Source organism: Monodelphis domestica, chromosome 6 (assembly GCF_027887165.1).
Source record: "Monodelphis domestica isolate mMonDom1 chromosome 6, mMonDom1.pri, whole genome shotgun sequence".
NCBI lineage: Eukaryota > Metazoa > Chordata > Mammalia > Didelphimorphia > Didelphidae > Monodelphis > Monodelphis domestica.
In genome coordinates, this window is record NC_077232.1 from 100,299,131 (window position 1) to 100,317,668 (window position 18,538).

The window sequence follows — 18,538 nt, forward strand, 5'->3', positions numbered from 1 at the left end:
CTAGAATGAAGTGTAGATTCAAGAATCACATGGACGAATGAGCCAAAAAAAAAGCTATTATAGAAAAAAAAGTATTATAATGAGAAGGAAATTCAAAACACAAATACAGATGATAACGACTTTAAAACATCTACAAAAGAAAACTGCAAACTTGATATAAGCCAAACAAGAATTCTAGAATGTGAATCTTAAAAACTACTCAGACAGTACTTTAGAAGATTTGATTTAGCTATTTCCTTATTGTAACAATGGAGATACTTGGTCTAACAAGAATCAGGAATGTCTTGGAAACTTTACATTACTCCACCCACACTTAGACATACTTTAGGGGAAGATAAAGTTGTAAACTCCTGATTGAACAATGAAGGTACTTAACTCATACCTTATAGTGAAGCTAGAACTTTAAGCTAGGTCTATTTTTAGATTGAATACAAAAGGGTGTTAAGTACCTATAAAGGTTAAATTTTAATCACAAAAAGATCAAGTAACCCCCAAAAGGTAAGCTTAACAAAGAAGTGTGAAGTACTCAGAAGATATAATCTAACCAGAGAAGGTGAGAACTAAAGAGTGGTGAGAACCAAGAATGGGCAGTCCTGGAAAAAAGCGTCTACTGTGATTGGTAGGTGTGAAAATTTAGGGGAGGTGACATAAAAGAAAATTCCTTTAAAAGGAGGGGTAAAAAGTCAGTTCAGGCGATTCAATTCAGTTGGGAGTGGAGTTGTCTGAACTCAGTTCAGGAGATTGAGTTCAGTGGAGGACTGGAACCCAACTTAGAGACAGTCTCATGGTGAGTGATAAGACTGACTCCCTTTTCCCTTAGGCTCAGGGAGTCCACTTTGGCCAAGGCCTTTAACTACTGCCTGACTCAGCCCGAGTCAGAGCAGTTTAAATTAATTCTCTCTCTCTCTCTCTCTCTCTCTCTCTCTCTCTCTCTCTCTCTCTCTCTCTCTCTCAATTAAATCTCCATAATTCCCAACTGACTTGGGTATTTTATTATTTGGGAATCATCCCTGGCAACCAATTATTTAAATTTAAGTTAAAACACCAAAATTATCTTTACAAAGAAGAGTCCAAGAAAAAAGCAGTAATATCATTATTTTTTAAACCCTTACCTTCCATCTTGGAGTCAATACTGTATATTGGCTCCAAGGCAGAAGTGTGGTAAAGGCTAGGCAATGGGGATTAAGTGGCTTGCCCAGGGTCATACAGCTGAGAAGTGTCTGGCCAGATTTGAACCTAGGACCTCCCGTCTCTAGGTCTGGCTCTCAATCCACTGAGATACCCAGCTGCCCCCCAGTAATATTATTTTAAGACTAAATGAGACCATAAAAGAGGCAGTAAATGGATAAAGAAATGAGAGCACTAGAAGAGATTTAACAGGTTGGTAAAAAAGATGGAAAATCTTGAAGAAAATAATTTCTTGAAAATGAGAACTGACCAAATAGAAATGAATGACTCCATGAGACATCAAAATTTAATGGTAAAGCAAAGCCAAAATAATAAAAAAAATAATAATAAAAGAACATGTGGAATGTCTCAAAGGCAAAATTTGATTTGAAAAATAGATTAGGGTAAGATGATAAAAAAAATCACTGGACTATGAGAATATCCTAAACAACAACAATAGATCCTAGAAATCATATTTTAAAATTGCACAATTGCCTTAGAATAAAAGGGCAAAACAGAAATTAAAAGAATTCATTGGTCAAGTTCTGAAAGAAATCCCCAAAATGAAAACTCCCAGGAATTTTGTAATCAAAATCTAAAATCTTGGGTCCAGAAAAATATACTGCAAACAGTAATAAAGAAAGATTTGGTGTACAATCAGTATCACACAAGATTTAATGGCCACAAGTATAAAGAATTGTATAACTTGAAATATAATTTTCTAGAAGGCAAAGGATTTAGAATTGTAACCAAAAATAACTTACCTGGCAAATTGCATATAATCCTCTATGGTGGGGGAATGGATCTTTAGTAAAGATTCCTAAGGAAAAGACAAGAGTTCAAAATAGTTTAGAAAACTTCAATTTCAAACACAGCACTCATAAGAAATATAAAAATGTAAATCTTATTGAAAAATCATAAGAGACTAAATAAGATTAAGCTGCTTATATATTTATATGAAGAAAAGATATATAAAACTCCTGAGAACTTTATCATCACAGATATCTTAGAGGGAGGCTTAGAGGGCTTGGGTGTGATTTTGTTGTATTTGAATAATATAAAAAATAATGGAAGAGAAATGTAATGGGAGAAAGAGGAGAAGAGTAGGGGAAATTATATCACAGAAATGGAGCATGTAAGAATTTATACAATAAAATGAGCAGAGTAGAGATACTTCAAACTCACTATCATCTGAACTTGTTAAGGAAGGGGAAATACACAACAGTTGAGTATAGAAGTTCATCTAACTCAATAAAGAAGCAGGAAGGAAAAAGATTAAGGAAAATAGGAGAATAAAGGGGAATTGAATAAAAGCAAACATAGATTAAAGGATAGAGTTGCCAGATGCAAAACAAACTGTTAAAGAGATGAAATGGGGAAAAGAGAAAGAAAACTATAAGAGAGTAGGATTTAAATACACAATTAGCAATTATAATTGTGAATGTGAATGGCACAAACTTACCTATAAAATAGAAAAGGGTAGCAAAATGAATTAGAAACCAGAATCCAATAATATGCTGTTTACAAGAAACACACTTAAAACAAAAAGAAAAATATAGAATATAATAGGCTGAAACAGAAATGATTATGCTTCAATTGAAGTAGAAAAGGGAGGAATGGGTAGCAATCATGACCTTAGTCAAAGCAAAAGCAAAAATAGACCTAATTAAAAGAGATCAACAGGGAAACTATATTTTGCTAAAAAATGCTGTAGATAATGAATATCCATACTGAAATATATAAACCAAATGGCATAGAATATAAATTCATAAAGAAAAAATTAAATGAGTTAAAGAAGAAAATATACTATATTATATAATATAGTATATATAATATACTATATTATATAATATACTATATATAATATACTATAATAGCAGAAATTTTAATTTACCATTCCCAGCCTAGATAAATATAACTTTAAAATAAGAAAGAAGTTAAGGGAGTGAATAAATTTTTAGAGAAGTTAGATATGATAGATCTCTGGAGAATATTTAATGGAAATAGGAAAAGTATACTTTATTCTGGGCTAGGCATAATACCTTCATCAAAAACTGCCATGTGTTAGAACCTAGAAACTTCACAAACAAATACAGAGAAGCAGAAATATCAAATGCATCTTTTTCTGACCATAATACAATAAAATTACATTCCACAAAGGGCCCTTGAAACATAGATTAAAAATAATTGGAAACTAAATTTAATTGTAAAAAATAGGTGAATTAAAAATAAGTCATAGAAACAATAATGTCAATAAAGATAAAAACAACAATAAACAACAAACCAAAATTTGTGAGATGTAGCCAAAGTTGTACTTTTAGAAAAATGTCTGTTTTATTCATCAATAAAAGAGAAAAAGAACAGACAATAAAGTGGAAATGCTACTAAAAACTTTAGAAAACAAAAAAAATTTTAGAAATCAAATATCAATATGAATATCAAAATAATTCCACAAATATTATCTAGGTTAACAAAACAAGAAATAGTATTTGTTATCCTATCTTAGAAAAAGAAAATTAACAAGCCATAAATTAACTACCCCAAAGGAAAAAAACTAACACAGGTGGATTTACAAATTAATTTTATTAAATATTTTAAAATTTTTTATTCTTATTTTTAGTTCTAAACCCTCTCCCTACCTTCCCCATGCATCAAGAAGAAATTTGATACTCATTCTGCATGTGATCTACTAAACATTTAAAGAACATTTAATTCTAATACTAAATAAACATTTTGGAAAAGATAGGTAAGGAAAGGTCTATTCACTTTACTTTGTATCATTTCTTGCCAGGCTTTCCTGAAACCATTCCCTATATAATCTCTTACAGCACATATTCCAAAAGAAAAAATTACAGGACTTGAAGACTAACTCAAAAGAGGGAAATAAGGAAAACCAAGAGCTTAAGACATTGTCATTACCAGGGTAAGATTGGAAAAGAAACTAATTTAAAACTGAAGATGAACTTAAGATATATTCAGGGAGGAAAGTACATCTAAGATGGCAAGCAAATGTAAATATGAAAACTGAGTTCAGGGGAGATATTGAGTCTAGATATTATATTGAGGAAAGATAAGATAAATTCCTTCAAATCTTAGAAGATATTGTGATATGGGAAAAGATAAGAACAAACAAGCTTGAAGATTCAAAGGAGCAGATGAGTATAATGTAAGGAAATATTCCCTATCACTTAGAGAACTAATCAAGAGTATAAGTTTCTTGAAGATACCCATTCAGAGCTGTTAAAAACTAGTGGGCTCTCCCTCAGAGATCTTCAATCAAAATCTAGAAAAGTTCTATGGATAATATACTAAAGAGAGCATTCTTGTCTGGGCACCAGTTAGACTAGATAAGACTCTGAGGTCTTTTCCAGCTCCAAGTTCTAGTGACTGTGTGAAAAATAGTCAAACTTCTAAGAAGGAGTGAGTTCCTTAAGAGAAATGTAGAGAAAGTAAGAAACAAGTAAAAGTATTAGCTTAATATAAAGAGGAGAAAGAGGATTCAGTGGCAGCTCTTTGAACACTACAAAATACTATGAAAATCAAGGAAGACTAACTAAATGAAGATATATTCATTGTTCATGTCCAAGTCATATTAATATGATAAAAGAAGTATACTACCTAAATTAATTGGTACATTCAATAACATACCAATCAAACATCTAAGAGACTTCTTTATAGAATCAGAAAAAGCAAGGTCAATTCATCTTGAAAAAGAAAAGGTCAAAAATCTCAAAGGCAATAATGGAGTAAAATGAAATATGTCTAGTAGTGCTATATCTCCAACTTTTATTTAAAGTAAAATCATTAAATCTTTTTGGTGCTGGTCTTTTTAATAGAAAAGTTAATCAATAAAGAATTCTTTGATAGAATGTTGTTCTATTTCTTTTTCACATCCTCAGTACCTAAAAATGTCTTTGTCCATAGGAAGTAGTTAATGAATACTTGTTGAATTGAAGTAACTTTTGAATTGAGGCAAAACATTTGTGACTGGAAAAGTAGGAAAAGGAGAGAGCACAATAGTCTGGAAGCCAAGAATTCTACAATGAAAAAGTAGAATGCTATAAAGAGCATTTTGTATATTATATATTGTTATATAAATGTCAACTGTTATTACAAATCTGACAAAAAGGGATTGTTTCTGAGCCTGTAGTGGCTAAGATACTATGTCCCTTTTCAGTTAAGGAGCCCCTCTACTCTGGACCCAGACTGAACTTAGTACTGGGAAAGCCTAGCTTTAATTAGGAGTGATCTCGGTTTCCTTTTCTCATGCTCTTCAGACATACTACAGAGATACATTATTTAAAACTTCAGTTTGGGTTCATGCCCAGGTCTCCCCAAAGGGGGAGTAAAAAGTATTCTCATTTGCAGAATAAGTCAGGTATGGGAGGGGTATTTTGTTAAAGAAACCACTTATGATTTAAAGTAAGACATCCTTCCAGCATTGGACCACCACATGATCAGAAGCAGCCTGGAAATCCATCATCCCCAAAAGGTACAAGTAGTGAGTCACAGTATCCCATGAGTCCCCATAAGTTTTCAGGGAAGCCCTGAGTAAATGCTCCATTGAATGGTCCCTGTAGGCCTATTTAATCTCTATTACACAAACAAGTTCACTGAAAGAAGCACATCACTTTAGATTTCATTGTCAGGTATGTACATTTAAGAGGCTTACAATTCCTTCTTCCCAACACACTTGCCACATGGGAAAGATTCCTCAGTATAATGCTCTATTTGTCCCCTTTATACTTTTATTCACCTTTCGTATAATTTATCAAAAAAAAAAGGTAACAGAACAAGAATTGATCAGTCTCCCTATTTTAATTTAGCAAGACAGGTCATAATGGCTTTGTTCCTTGGCCAGACATGCCAGAAAGCTATTTCCACATATTAATGTGACTTGACTTGGATAGTCATAATTACTCTGACAAGATAAAGAGAATTAGTTAAAACTTAATTAAAACCACATGGCTAACAAGTATGGCTGTGTGTGTGTGTGAGAGAAAGTGTGTGTGTGTTATTTAGGGACTCAGATTCTTTGTTTTGGGTTTTGCTTACTAGCAAAGGAGGTTCTGCCTAGTTATATCACAAGGGCACCAATTAATGAAGTAAGTTAACACAGGTCATAACTTGCCAGATCAGAAGCAAAACTCAAAAGGAAATGAAATTAGCAGCACTGACACCTGTCCACCAAAGCCTAACTAAAAAAACAAGAACAGGCTCCCCAGTGACACAAAAAAGATGGCAAACCATATAAACTAATGGATATAATGGAATATGTTTTATCAGTATTCCATTCCTAAAGAACTAAGCCTCCATGGACTCTTCAATAAAGTATAGACTTCTCTGTTTGGCATTTAAAGTCCTTCAAGTCAAGTTAACTTAACAAGCATTTAGTAAGCACCTATTATGCAATAGGTACTCTGATAAGTTGTGAAATACAGAGAAAGACAAAATGTAGCTCCTCTTCTAAAGAAGTTCACATTTTAAAGAGGAGGACAACACACAAAAACTATGTCCATACCAGATATTCTCTAATCTATTTTTCCATACTGATTTTATATGGCTTCCCTCTGTGCTCTTTGGAACCAACTGGAACTTACTGTTTCTAACATACAGCATTCCATCCTCCACCTCTGTGCCTTCACACATGTTGTCCTCCATATATGGCATACTTTCCCTTGCAAAGATCTACCACCAACCCCAAAAGTCCTGGTTCCCCTCTTCTATTGTGTATTCCTTTTTGGTCTTATACACTCTGTTAGTGCTCCTCATGCCCCTTAAAATTAGATTATATTTTCTCTGTATATATTTTGTTTCCAATGAACCCTATCCCCCTGGTAAAATATGATATACACAGCCCCAAGATCAGATACTATTTCATTTGTATTCTTGCATCCTCCATAAGTAACACAATGCTTTGCACATAATATAGCCTTTAAAGGTCTAAGAGGTGCCTTATAAGGGAACCTTCTAAGAAAAATTATGTTCTACCAAGTCAAATGCTTTTTTAGGATAGACAAATATGGTGCCATTATGTGTCTTCTGTACTTTTGAGTGAACATAAGGACTATTAAATCATAGTGTTTAAAAAATGTCTGTTGGGTTATAATGAATTCCTGCTTAACCCTGGCATTAGAAAAAGAATGAATATATTCATCTTTACAAATAAAGATGAAGAATTTTCTTCAAATGACACCGATAGCTTATAACAGCCTCTCTAATTTCAGTCATTTTTACACAATGGTGACCATCAATGAAGTGTCCATAAAGATGATTGTTAAAATAGTCAACTCTACAGGGGTTCTCAAGATAATCAATGAAACTGGTTCACTAACCATGATGATTAATGAGCAGAAATTTGTAGTCCCCTCCTGTGTACAATGGAAAGAAGAATGTGGTGAAAACTTCACAAGTGATCACGATAGGTGTAGAGTATGCAGAAGGCTGAGACTCTCTGATGATGTTGAGGCAGTCCATTGAGAAAAGAGATATTCAGTAGACCTGTAGCGAGGATGATATACAACGGGTTAACCATTCAAGTAATAGACTAAGTCCCCCAGGATTATAACAGCCAATCAGAAGGTCAAAAATTGGGTGGGATGAGCCAACATTTAAAAAGGACTAGATTTTAGTAATCTTTAGATGATCCAATATAGAAAGAGCCACTCATCCATCTTGCATCTGCTAACTTGCCTGGTTTCATCTCCATAGAACAAGATGCACTGCCCAAGAGTCACTTCCAAATTCACAACCTGCAAACTCAAACTTTAATTGACTCCACCTTTCTCAGCGTCTCTCCCTTCTGATTTGAGGTTTGGAGGGCGAGGTATCAAAGTTCTCCCAAAGCCTTCCTTTATAGAGAGTAAAATTTAGACTCTTGGCTCACTCCACTCTGTATCTGCTGCTCTACCTGGTTTTCAACTCCACAAGAGATTCTTCTACATCGAATACTCTTTAGTTTCACCTCTCTTTCATCTCTGTCCCTTTATGTTTGTTGTCTCACTCTTTACATTGTCAGCTCCTTAAGGGAAGGAACTATCTTTGTTTTCATTAATTTTAGTCCCAGCATTTAGTATAGTGCCTTGAATACAGTCAGAAATTAATGTTTATTTGATTGGATTAGATTTAGAAAGAGAATTTGTATTCAAATGCTGAATATCAATATGACCATAGTTTCCTCAAAAGTTAATGAAGTATCTATGAGTTATAGAGGTAGTATGATGTAGTAGATAAAGAGTACTAGGTTTGAAGTCAGGAAAACTTGGGTTTCAAACTCCACTTCTTACAACTATTAGCTAATGTCATCCTGAACAAGTTATTTAACTTCAGGCAATGTCCAAGAACTATCTACTGTTGTAGATGAGCTGGGTTGTAATCTGTTTTGTTGGAGGGATTCTCTACACTGGGATTCAATGATACTGGTTGGCAGCTCATAAAAAATGAAGGTTGAGGTTGTTAGATTAAATGACTCCTATGGTCCTTTTATCTCCAAGCCCTTTGGCTCTCTGGTGTATTCAATAATTAACTATTATATTGATTATCAAGGTTCTTTCCTTCTAGACTTCAGGCCATTTGGGTTTTTATTATTGCCTCTACCAAAATGATCATAGCAAAGTCCTTTGACAAGATGGAACCTAAACTATTTAAAGTCACTTCTTGTTGGACAATTCTGAGCCCATTTCCAATAACTCTTAATTTTAAATCCTATTATAATAATACAGTGAACTACTAAAATTAGGAATTGGGCTGGCCTGGGTTATTTTCATCACAACAAAGTTCATTATTATAAATGGCTTGATAAAATACATTTTTCTAGCCTGAATTCCCTTTGTTGTGGATTGTCTCAATGAATATTATCATCTGCATAACTAATAGACTTTCATTTGCATGTAATATGTAAAATTGGTTGAGATATATTCTTCATATTCATCTTATTCATTTATATTCTTCAAGGACATAGATAGAAGATGAGAATATGGTTATCAACAATTAGCCATGTAGAAAAAAATATTGGAAATAGTGACTGAGAGAAGTCACGCAGCAGAACGACTAGCTAGGCCGAGACATAATGTTCAGTCAATTGTTAATTAAACAGAAAAAAGTTCAACTCAGTTTATTGGGAAAAGCATCTACTCAATGTAGAAACTATATTTAATAAAGAACTTTTATGGACAGTTAGTGAGACCAAAGGGAGAAAGTGAAATTTATAGTTCCATAATTGTGAATTATGTTCACTCATATGCCTCTTTGAGAAGCTTTTTTAGGTGTGTAACTCCCTTACAGATATCTGATAAAGGATCATTAAGAGAATGTGAATCAGATTTATGTGTGAATTATCATGTCTTTATTGTTTTTGTATTTGTTTTAATATGTAAATCCCTATGGTGTCATTATTATTTCTTTTGTCTTATTGCTAAATAAATGGTTTACCTTCTGCCAATGACTGGATAAATTACATTTTACCCCAATAATACAAAAATGCTGGTGCCCATATTTTTCCTCTGATAAGTGACACTGATCTCCTTTCTGTTCTCCACACAAATATTGCATATTCAAACTCTACATTTTCAATGAATTTCTCCCATCCTTGGAATGCCTTCCCTCCTCATCTCTATCTCCTGATTTCCTTGACTTCAAGTTTAAGTTAAAATCTCACCTTTTGCAAGACGTTCCAATTCCCCTTAATACTAGTGCCATCCCTCTGAGAATATCTCTAATTATATACAGATAATATAGTGTATTTAAATCATCTGTATATTATATACACATATACATCTTGTTTGTACATACTTATTTGCAAGCTTTCCTAGCATTAGACTTGGAGTTCCTTGAGGACAGAGCCTGTTTTTGTATTTCTTTGTTTCTCTAATACTAACTGTAGTACCTGTCACACAGAAAGCATTTAATGAGTTCTCATTGACTTGAAATAACTAAAAGTTTTCAAATTCTCCATCTATATATCACCGAAGCATACTGTTTTCTCTTCACTCTAGTATTCTACAATATATCGCATTTAAATGAGCAGCTACTATCTCAGAACTCTAAGTCAGTCTTAACTTTAGTGGCTACTTCTCTTAGAACTCTAAACAGATACCAACTCCAGACCAGTGAATTGGTAAGACAAATTGTTGCTGGACTAGATGGCCACTGACTGATGTCCCTTTCTCTTCTAAAATTCTCTGACAGCCAGATTGTCTGTGACAACCACAGAGTCTCAGAGGAAAAAGGATAACAGTAGCCATCTGGTCTAATGCTTATCTGAACAGAGTTCTCTCTTAAAGCATATGTAACATATCGAGCTTTTACGTGGAACATTTCTAGGGAGGGAGAATCCACTACTCCCTGAGATGGACCTTTCTACTTGTGCATAAGTGGCACAGAATGCTGGGCTTGAAGTCAGGAACACTAATCTTCCAAATCCAAATCCAGACTCAGACACTTACTAGCTGTGTGACTGTAGGCAAGTCACTAATCCTGCTCACCTCAGTTTCTCATCTGAAAAGTGAGCTGAACAAGAAAATGATAAATCACTCCAGTATCTTGACCAAGAAAACTCTAAAATGAGATCATGAAGAGTCAAGAATGACTGAAATGACTAAACAACAAAATATTATTAAAGAGAAGCACATAAATCATCAGCATTTCTGTATATTGCTAACAAAATCCAGTAGGAAGAGAAAGAAAAAGAAACTTCATTTAAAATAACTGCAGATGATATAAAATACTTGGGAGTCTATATGCTAAGAAAAATGCAGGAATTATAGGAATGCAATTACTAAACACTTTTGACACAAATAACGTCAGCTCTAAACTACTGAAAAAATATTGCTTATGGATAGGCCAAAACAATATGATAAAAATGACAATTCTACCTAAATTAATTTACTTATTCATTACTATACCAATCAAATTACCCAAAAAAACTGTATAAAGGTAGAAAAATAATGAAATTTATCTGGAAGAACAAAAAAACAAGAATCTCAAGGGAATCAATAAAAGAAAATGGAAAGTACCTAGCACTATCAGATCTCAGATTGTATTACAGAGCAGTAATTCTAAACAATCTAGTACTGGCTAAGAAATAAAGTGGTGAGTCAATGGAATAGATTAGGCACACAACAGATGGTATTATATGACCATAGTAAATTAGTATTTGATAAATCCAAAACTCCAAGCTTTTGAAACAAGAACTCACTATGTGACAAAAAAAAAATTGCTGTGAAAACTGAAAAGCAGTTTGGCAGAAACTAGGTATAGATCACCATTCACACCATATACCAAGATAAGGTCAAAATAAGTATATAATTTAGACATAAAGAGTGATAACATAAGCAAATGAGGGGAGCATGAAATATTTTGCCTATCAGATCTATGGTGAAAGGAAAAATTTTGAACCAATAAGAGATGAACAGCAGTATATGATATACAGTGGAGAATTTTGATTACATTAAATTTTAAAAAGGTAAAACCAGCCTAGCTTAGAAAAAAAATCAAAAAACTGAGGGAGAGAGTTCAGAGCAAATTTCTCTGACTGAGACTTTATTTCTAAAAATACATAGAGAACTGGGTCAAATTTATAATGTCATTCCTCAATTGCTCTGTGTCAAAGGATATAAAAAGGGAATTTTTAGAAGAAGAAATAAAAACTATAGTCACATGAAAAAAGGTTCTAAATCACTATTGATTAGAGAAATGCAAATTAAAACAACTCTGAAGTACCACTTCACACTTATCATATTGGTTAATATGACAGAAAAGGAAAATGACAAATGTTGGAGAGGATGTGGAAAAATCGAGGCACTAATGCACTGTTGGTGGAGCTATAGAATGACATAACCATTCTGGAGAGCAATTTGGAACTATGCCCAAAGGACTATATAACTGTGCTTATTCTTTGCCAGAAAAACTACTTCTAGGTCTATGTCTCAACAAGATCAAAGAAAAGGTAAAAGGACCTATGAGTTCAGAATTAGTTATAACTTTTGTAGTGGCAAAGAATTGGAAATTGAAGGAATGTCCACCATTTGGGGGATGGCTGAACAAGTTATGGCATATGACTGTGATGTATTACTATTGTGCAATAAGAAATGATGATAAAAAACCTAGGAAGACATAGAAACTGATGCATGGCAAAATGAGCAGAACCAGAAGAACACTGCACACAGTAACAGCAATGATTAACTGTGTATAACTCATTATTCTCAGCAATACAGACAATTCTAAAGGAATTATGATGAAAAGTGCTATATACCTCCAAAAAAAGAACTTATAAAGTCTGATTTCAGGTCAAAGCATACTTTTCTTATATTCTTTATTTTATGGGGTTGTCTGTTTTCTTTTGCAACATGCTAATAGAAAAATATTTATGTTTTGTGTGAGTGTGAATGTATAAGTTAGAGTAAATTCCTTGCCTTCTCAAGGAGAAAGAGGGCAAGAAGGAAAGAATTTGGAATTCAAAAACTTTTTAAATGAATATTTTAAAATGTTTTAATATATAATTGATAAAAATTAAAAAATTAACCAAAATGTTTAAGAAATTTTTTAAAAGTTATTACCGGGAGGGATACAATTGCTGCCTCCAAATAGTTGGAAGAAAAATAATATAGAATTGGGATTAATGTTGCTCTGGTTAACACTACAGAGCAGAATTATAACCAATGAGTAAGAATTACAAAGGACCAGCTTTTAACGGGATATAAGGGAAAACATCCTAACACTCAAAGCTGCCCAAAAGTAGAATGGGCTAACTGAGGAGGGAGGGATTTCTACATTATTGAAGGTCTTTAAGCAAAGGTTGAGTAACTACCTATCACAAATATTACATAGAGCATTTCTGTGTTAGATGAGAGTCATACCTGATAATTTCTCTTCGAAATCTACTATTCTATTTGATTACATGATTCTAACTCAAGTCTCATGTCTCTGATCCATATCAGACAATTATTAAGTCACCAAATTGGTTTTTCCCCCAGACCTCATTACCTCCACAGTCAATACTGTGGGCTTACCTCACCCCTGCATCTCCAATTGCATTTAGAAAAATCAGAATTACATAGACTGCAGGAAGAAGGGAAATTCCCAAATTAAAATTGCTAGAAAAGTTTCCCTTTTCTGGAAAAAAAATCATTGTTTTCAAAGATCTGTAATAAGGTTACACATCTAAAATCCTGGCAATCCACAACCTGCTTAAAAAAAAAAAACAACCCTGCACAAAACAAGCCTATGTGAAGAGAGACTACTATTTCTTTCAAGATGCAAATCTGCTGGGTAATTTGTCTTACACACAAAAACATTAACCTTTGGAATCCAGTGTCTCTGTTAATAAAGTAATATTCTGCTTACACCATCGGCCATCTCATGGCATCCTGTTGGAGTGTAATGCAGTAACATCCCATTTGTCAGTGAGGTCAACTCCTTAGGCACTACATAATTTGGAAATGTGAAAGATCCCAAATTATCTTTTCCTAAGGTGACAAATCAGGTATAGAACTCACAAGCCCAGACATTTTGCACACTGAAATAAACAAAATGCAACTGAATTAAGGGCATCAATCTCTTCACAGTTTAGCAAAAACAAGTTTATTTCTTATCCTGAAAACAATTCCTTAGACTTGATTCTGGAGACCAATTCATTAATCTTATTGTGTCAGAGAGAAGATTAGGTACAATTGCTAATCTATCCAGCAAGAATAAAGTATGGCCATGACCCAGAATTGCACGAAGGATACATTTATTCTTACTTATGCTCTTATTTAAAATGCAGAGTGAATATTCTTCACTCTTGAAATCAGATCATCCTGCTGCTGTTTTATCCAAAGGCAATGCAATAGCAAGCAGATCACATTTTCACAGTTCCACAATCAACTAAAAAATGCAGAAAATACATGATTCCACTGCGTTTGCTGCTTGTTGATCATAAAAAAAAGCATATGACTTGGTAGAGCAAAATATAGTCTTATAGGCTTTCCAACAAATGTCTTTCATGTTGATGTTAAGATCATACACGATTCCTTGACAGTTGCAATTACAGATAACTCTGTTTGAGCAAGGCATAAACGAGAGAACTATCCCCACCAAAGCCTTCATCACCCTCATAGAATATGTCCAACATATGAAAGTCCAAATGGAAGTTACTTCACTTTGGGAAGGTCCTCCAGATGCTAGTTTGCAGATGACAATGCATTGATTTCATCAAGTTCCCAGTATACTACAGTGCCCCCTCACTGAAATCAATGCCCACTTGAAAGGAGACCAAACATTCCACAAAAGAAAAAACTAATTAAAGATGCCTAACATCCAGATTATGATAAAAGTGCGGAAACCTATGACTTCATTGCGAGAGGGTAGTAATTTCAAACTCAAATAAAGGGATCCCTGTGCACTCTGACTTAGAAAGGCACAAATATGATCTATGTTACATACCATATTTTCATTTATTTGTTAAGCATTTCCCAATTTGATTTTCATCTGACTTGACCGAGTTCTTTTGCAAAGAGCGTTTGACACCTCTAGTGTGGGGAATTCCCTCTGCCAATACAGATTAACAAAGCCTGTATAATCAAAGTCTTGGAGAACTGTCTGGATCATTCTTAGAAGGTAATTGCTTTGTCCCTGGTCACACAGCTAGCATGAGCCAGAGACAGGATTTGAAGCCAGGGCTTCACAATTTCCAGGCTGGCACTGTCCATTCTACTACTTTGGACTCAAAGAACACCATCCCCCACCTAAAAAACTCTGCCTTTCACAGTCCTCTTTAATCTTTGCACCTTCCCTCTGAAATCACCTCCAACTTATTATGTCTATACCCTGTTTGTACATAGCTCTTTGCATGTTGTCTCCTCACCTTCCACTGTGAACTCCTTGAGCCTAGGGAATGTTATTGCATCTCTTTGTATAGCCAGCACCTAATAAAGAACCAGCACATAACAAATACTTTAAGTACTAGTTGGATGACTCTCCAATGAGTTGGCCTAACAGTCTACATATCACATACAGGCACTGAAAATTAAAAATAAGGAGAGAGAGAACTGAATAGGAGGAAGAGAAAAGACTAGACTGAATTTTGGGAACACGTGCACTATTTTTAGCAATTTCAAATTGCTCGCTGCCCCATTTCCTCCCATTACACCTCTTTTAAAAAAGCCTTCATTTTAGGCAGCATTATTTTTCTGGAGATGTGATATGGCTGTGAATCAAAGATCGTCACCATCTCCAAAGAATCAAAATTACAGATAAACTAAAGAAAACATGGGGTGGGGGGGGGGGAGGGATTGGAGGTAATTCCAATGGCTGTATTTACATCTCAGCACAAATTGGGGCACAAATCGGGACTTGATTAAGTAGTTTTGTTGATTGTCTAGACTTAAGAAAGTGAAGAAATCAATGTTAATAATTCAGTTTAAACTTAAAAGCTGACATGAATACATTTTTTTCAAAGTGCTGGTTTGTTAAACATTTACCAGCACAACTGTGGCTGTAACATTTCCAGCTCTGCCTGGCACAGAAGAAATTCTGTTAAAGAGCTCACCTAAGACATGTATGCCCCCCCCCCAAAAAAAGAGAGAGATGGACTAGTTACACAGTGAGGGTGAACGATAACAGATGGACAGCCTGAGGGCTACATTAGTACCATGTAAAGTTTTGAAATTTGGTTGGATTTGAGTTTGGGTTTTAGGGAGGGAGAGTTGGGGAGGGGGGTCATTGCTTTGTTTTTCAAGACCTGGAGGAAAGCCTATAACACTTATGGTAGGTCCTTTAAGGAAAAAGATTTATTGAAGGGGCCAAACAAGAATCTCATAGAATAAAGTATGACCAATGGGTCATTATGCAGATAGTTAGAGGGAATGATCATCCTGACTATCAAAGAAGCCAGTGGCATCTGTAGCAAATCGTGTCTGTGTGTGTGTGTGTGTGTGTGTATGTGTGTGTGTGTGTGTGTTTTACTTTTAAAAAAAAACAGGATGACTATGTAAAATATATGCAATAAAAATATTGTTTCTATGTTATTCTACAGGGTGAAGCTATGTTTCACAGTGAAGAGGAAGCTAACCTGTGTCAGAGGAAACCTCAATTCACATTCAGTGTCTCTTAATAAATTCTTGTTGAATTATTGAACCAGGGCCTCTCAGTGTCTCAAACAACTCTCTAAAACATTAAGTTGCAGAGAGGGTACCCATAGAATATAGAGAGTTTAAGGTTTACAAAGCATTTTATATAGGTTAACTCATTTGATCCTCGCATCAGTCCTGGGAGGTCAATATTTTCACTTTACAAATGGAGAATATGAGACCCAGGGAGCTTAAATGATTTGCCCAGAGTCACATAGCTAGGAGGTATCTGAGGCCAAATTTGAAATCATATTTTCTTGATTCCACGTCCCATGCTCGACCTTCTATGCTACCTGGCAACCTATGCCAATGAGAATCACAAAAATTCCATTCCAGGAGTTCCTTGTACTAGTAAATCACAGAGGTAGCCCCTCCAAAAAAATAATAAATCATGCTTTAGACTCTCAGATATGAGTCAATACTCCTCTTGCAAAAGAATTAACATGTCCCTTTATTTTGGATGATATCTCATGTTTGTTTTTTGGTTAGGACCCAGAAACATACCTCTATATATTAATGATAACAACTCACATTTGAATAGCAATTTGGCATTTTTCCTCATAAAATCCTGTGAAATAGGTGTAAAAATGTCATTATCCCCATTGTCAGGTGAAGAAATGCATTCAAATTCTCTGAGTGCCTTCCCATTCTCACTCAGGTAAGTGAGTGTATCAGAGCTGGTACTCAAACTCCAGGTTCATGACTTCAGATCTGATCCTGGTTTAGAAATGTGGGTTTCAACTAGGACATTAGGAAATCTGAACATAACATGGGTTTAAAAATCACCTAATAAGTTTAAAGCAATAAAGGAACTTGGGAAATATTCATAGCACAAAATTTGTTTCACTCTGCAAGGAGACACAGGTAAGATGTCCAACAAATTCAAATCATTTTGTTAAAATATTTAAACACCTACAATGTATAAAGCTTTTTTCTACTTTAAATTCAAGTACACTACAAATCTAATGACTCTTTAGAACCTTAAAAAGAATTTATTTTTCAGTAATTTCATTCTATGTTTTACTATAACTTTTTTTGCTAACTCCAATTTTCTAAAAATAAATAAGAAACTCAGCACACTTGTTAGATAAGGTGTTCAAGAGATGGAAAAGGTTCAGAATGTAGACAAAACAGTTTCAGGAGGGAAGGAGAAGGCAAAATGCAGGTGAAAATGAAAATGCCATGTTATTCAGGAAAATCAATGCAAGGGGAATGACTTCTGGGCCATGTCTATGTGGCTAACTTAGATGAAACAATTTGTATACTAATTTTACAAGTAGCAGCATCCAAAATGAATTTCCATTACAACCAATTATGAGGCAAAATGTCAAATATCCAAGTGCTACTATTAAACAATGAGATATAGTCCCATAAAGACTCAATTCTTTAATTTTTAAACAATGCAAACCCAATCAAAATATTCTTTTAGATGGGTTTTCAGCTGAACTATATTCATATTTCTGAACTAGGCAGATCATAGTGTGGACAGTTTCAAATAATACCTCTTAACTGTCAAACTTCATCACGAGTTTGAAACATTGCACCCAAATCAAAAAGCTTAATTTTATAACACCAGTAGTCCCTCCCACAGAGACTGTGGGCACCATTACTATACCTTTAAGATAGCATGGAATCTTGGCGTGACAATTTAACTGTCACTCTATGGAAGAGTATGAAGAGACCATGTTTTTTAACTGTCATTCCAGAGAGAATGTTTTAACTGATGTCTGAAGATAAGATGGGGGTGGGGGGGGGAAGGACTAAGAGAACTAGAGAACTTATTCTTGAGAGAAGTGAATATAACTCTTACCTTTTAGGGAAAAAAACATAAAAAGAATTCTTGAGAAGATGCTTTAATCAGTATCCTAAGGGAATTGAATGGCAAAACTGTGTGAGAAGTTAACAGTTGTATTGATGGTTAAAGATAACTTTGGCTGTGATCTTTTACAAAAGAAAAAAATAGATAATTTCAGTAGGTGCAATTAAAAACCTTTCTGCATTAACAAAATTACAGCAATTAGAATAAGAAAGATGTTACTAGATTAGAAAAATATCTTTACAACAAATATATCTGATAAGGATCTGATATCCAAAATATGTGGTGAACTGCATAAACATACAACTCCATTATGTGACACAGATATAGAAAATTTTCCATTGGATGAATGGACAAAAGATCTAAAAATAGTTCTCAGAATAAGAATATCCAATTATTAATCACAATAAGGAAGAGTATTCCAAATAATTAATAAAAGAAATACAAA

General features: G+C 34.2%; 1 long non-coding RNA gene across 5 annotated transcripts in view; it reads right to left on the reverse strand.

Annotated features, from left to right (window-relative positions):
• LOC103106374 (uncharacterized) overlaps positions 1-17,768 on the reverse strand; it is a 168,037-nt gene extending 150,269 nt beyond the window's left edge. For 4 of the 5 annotated variants that reach the window (XR_008912840.1, XR_008912838.1, XR_008912837.1 and 1 more), the window contains exons 1-2: positions 7,503-17,768; positions 1,932-1,987 (exon numbers count right to left, since the gene is read on the reverse strand). This is a non-coding gene — a long non-coding RNA (uncharacterized LOC103106374). The remainder of the gene's footprint in view (positions 1-1,931; positions 1,988-7,502) is intronic. The other variant, XR_008912839.1, reaches the window with a different exon arrangement.
• Positions 17,769-18,538: the final 770 nt, after the last annotated feature.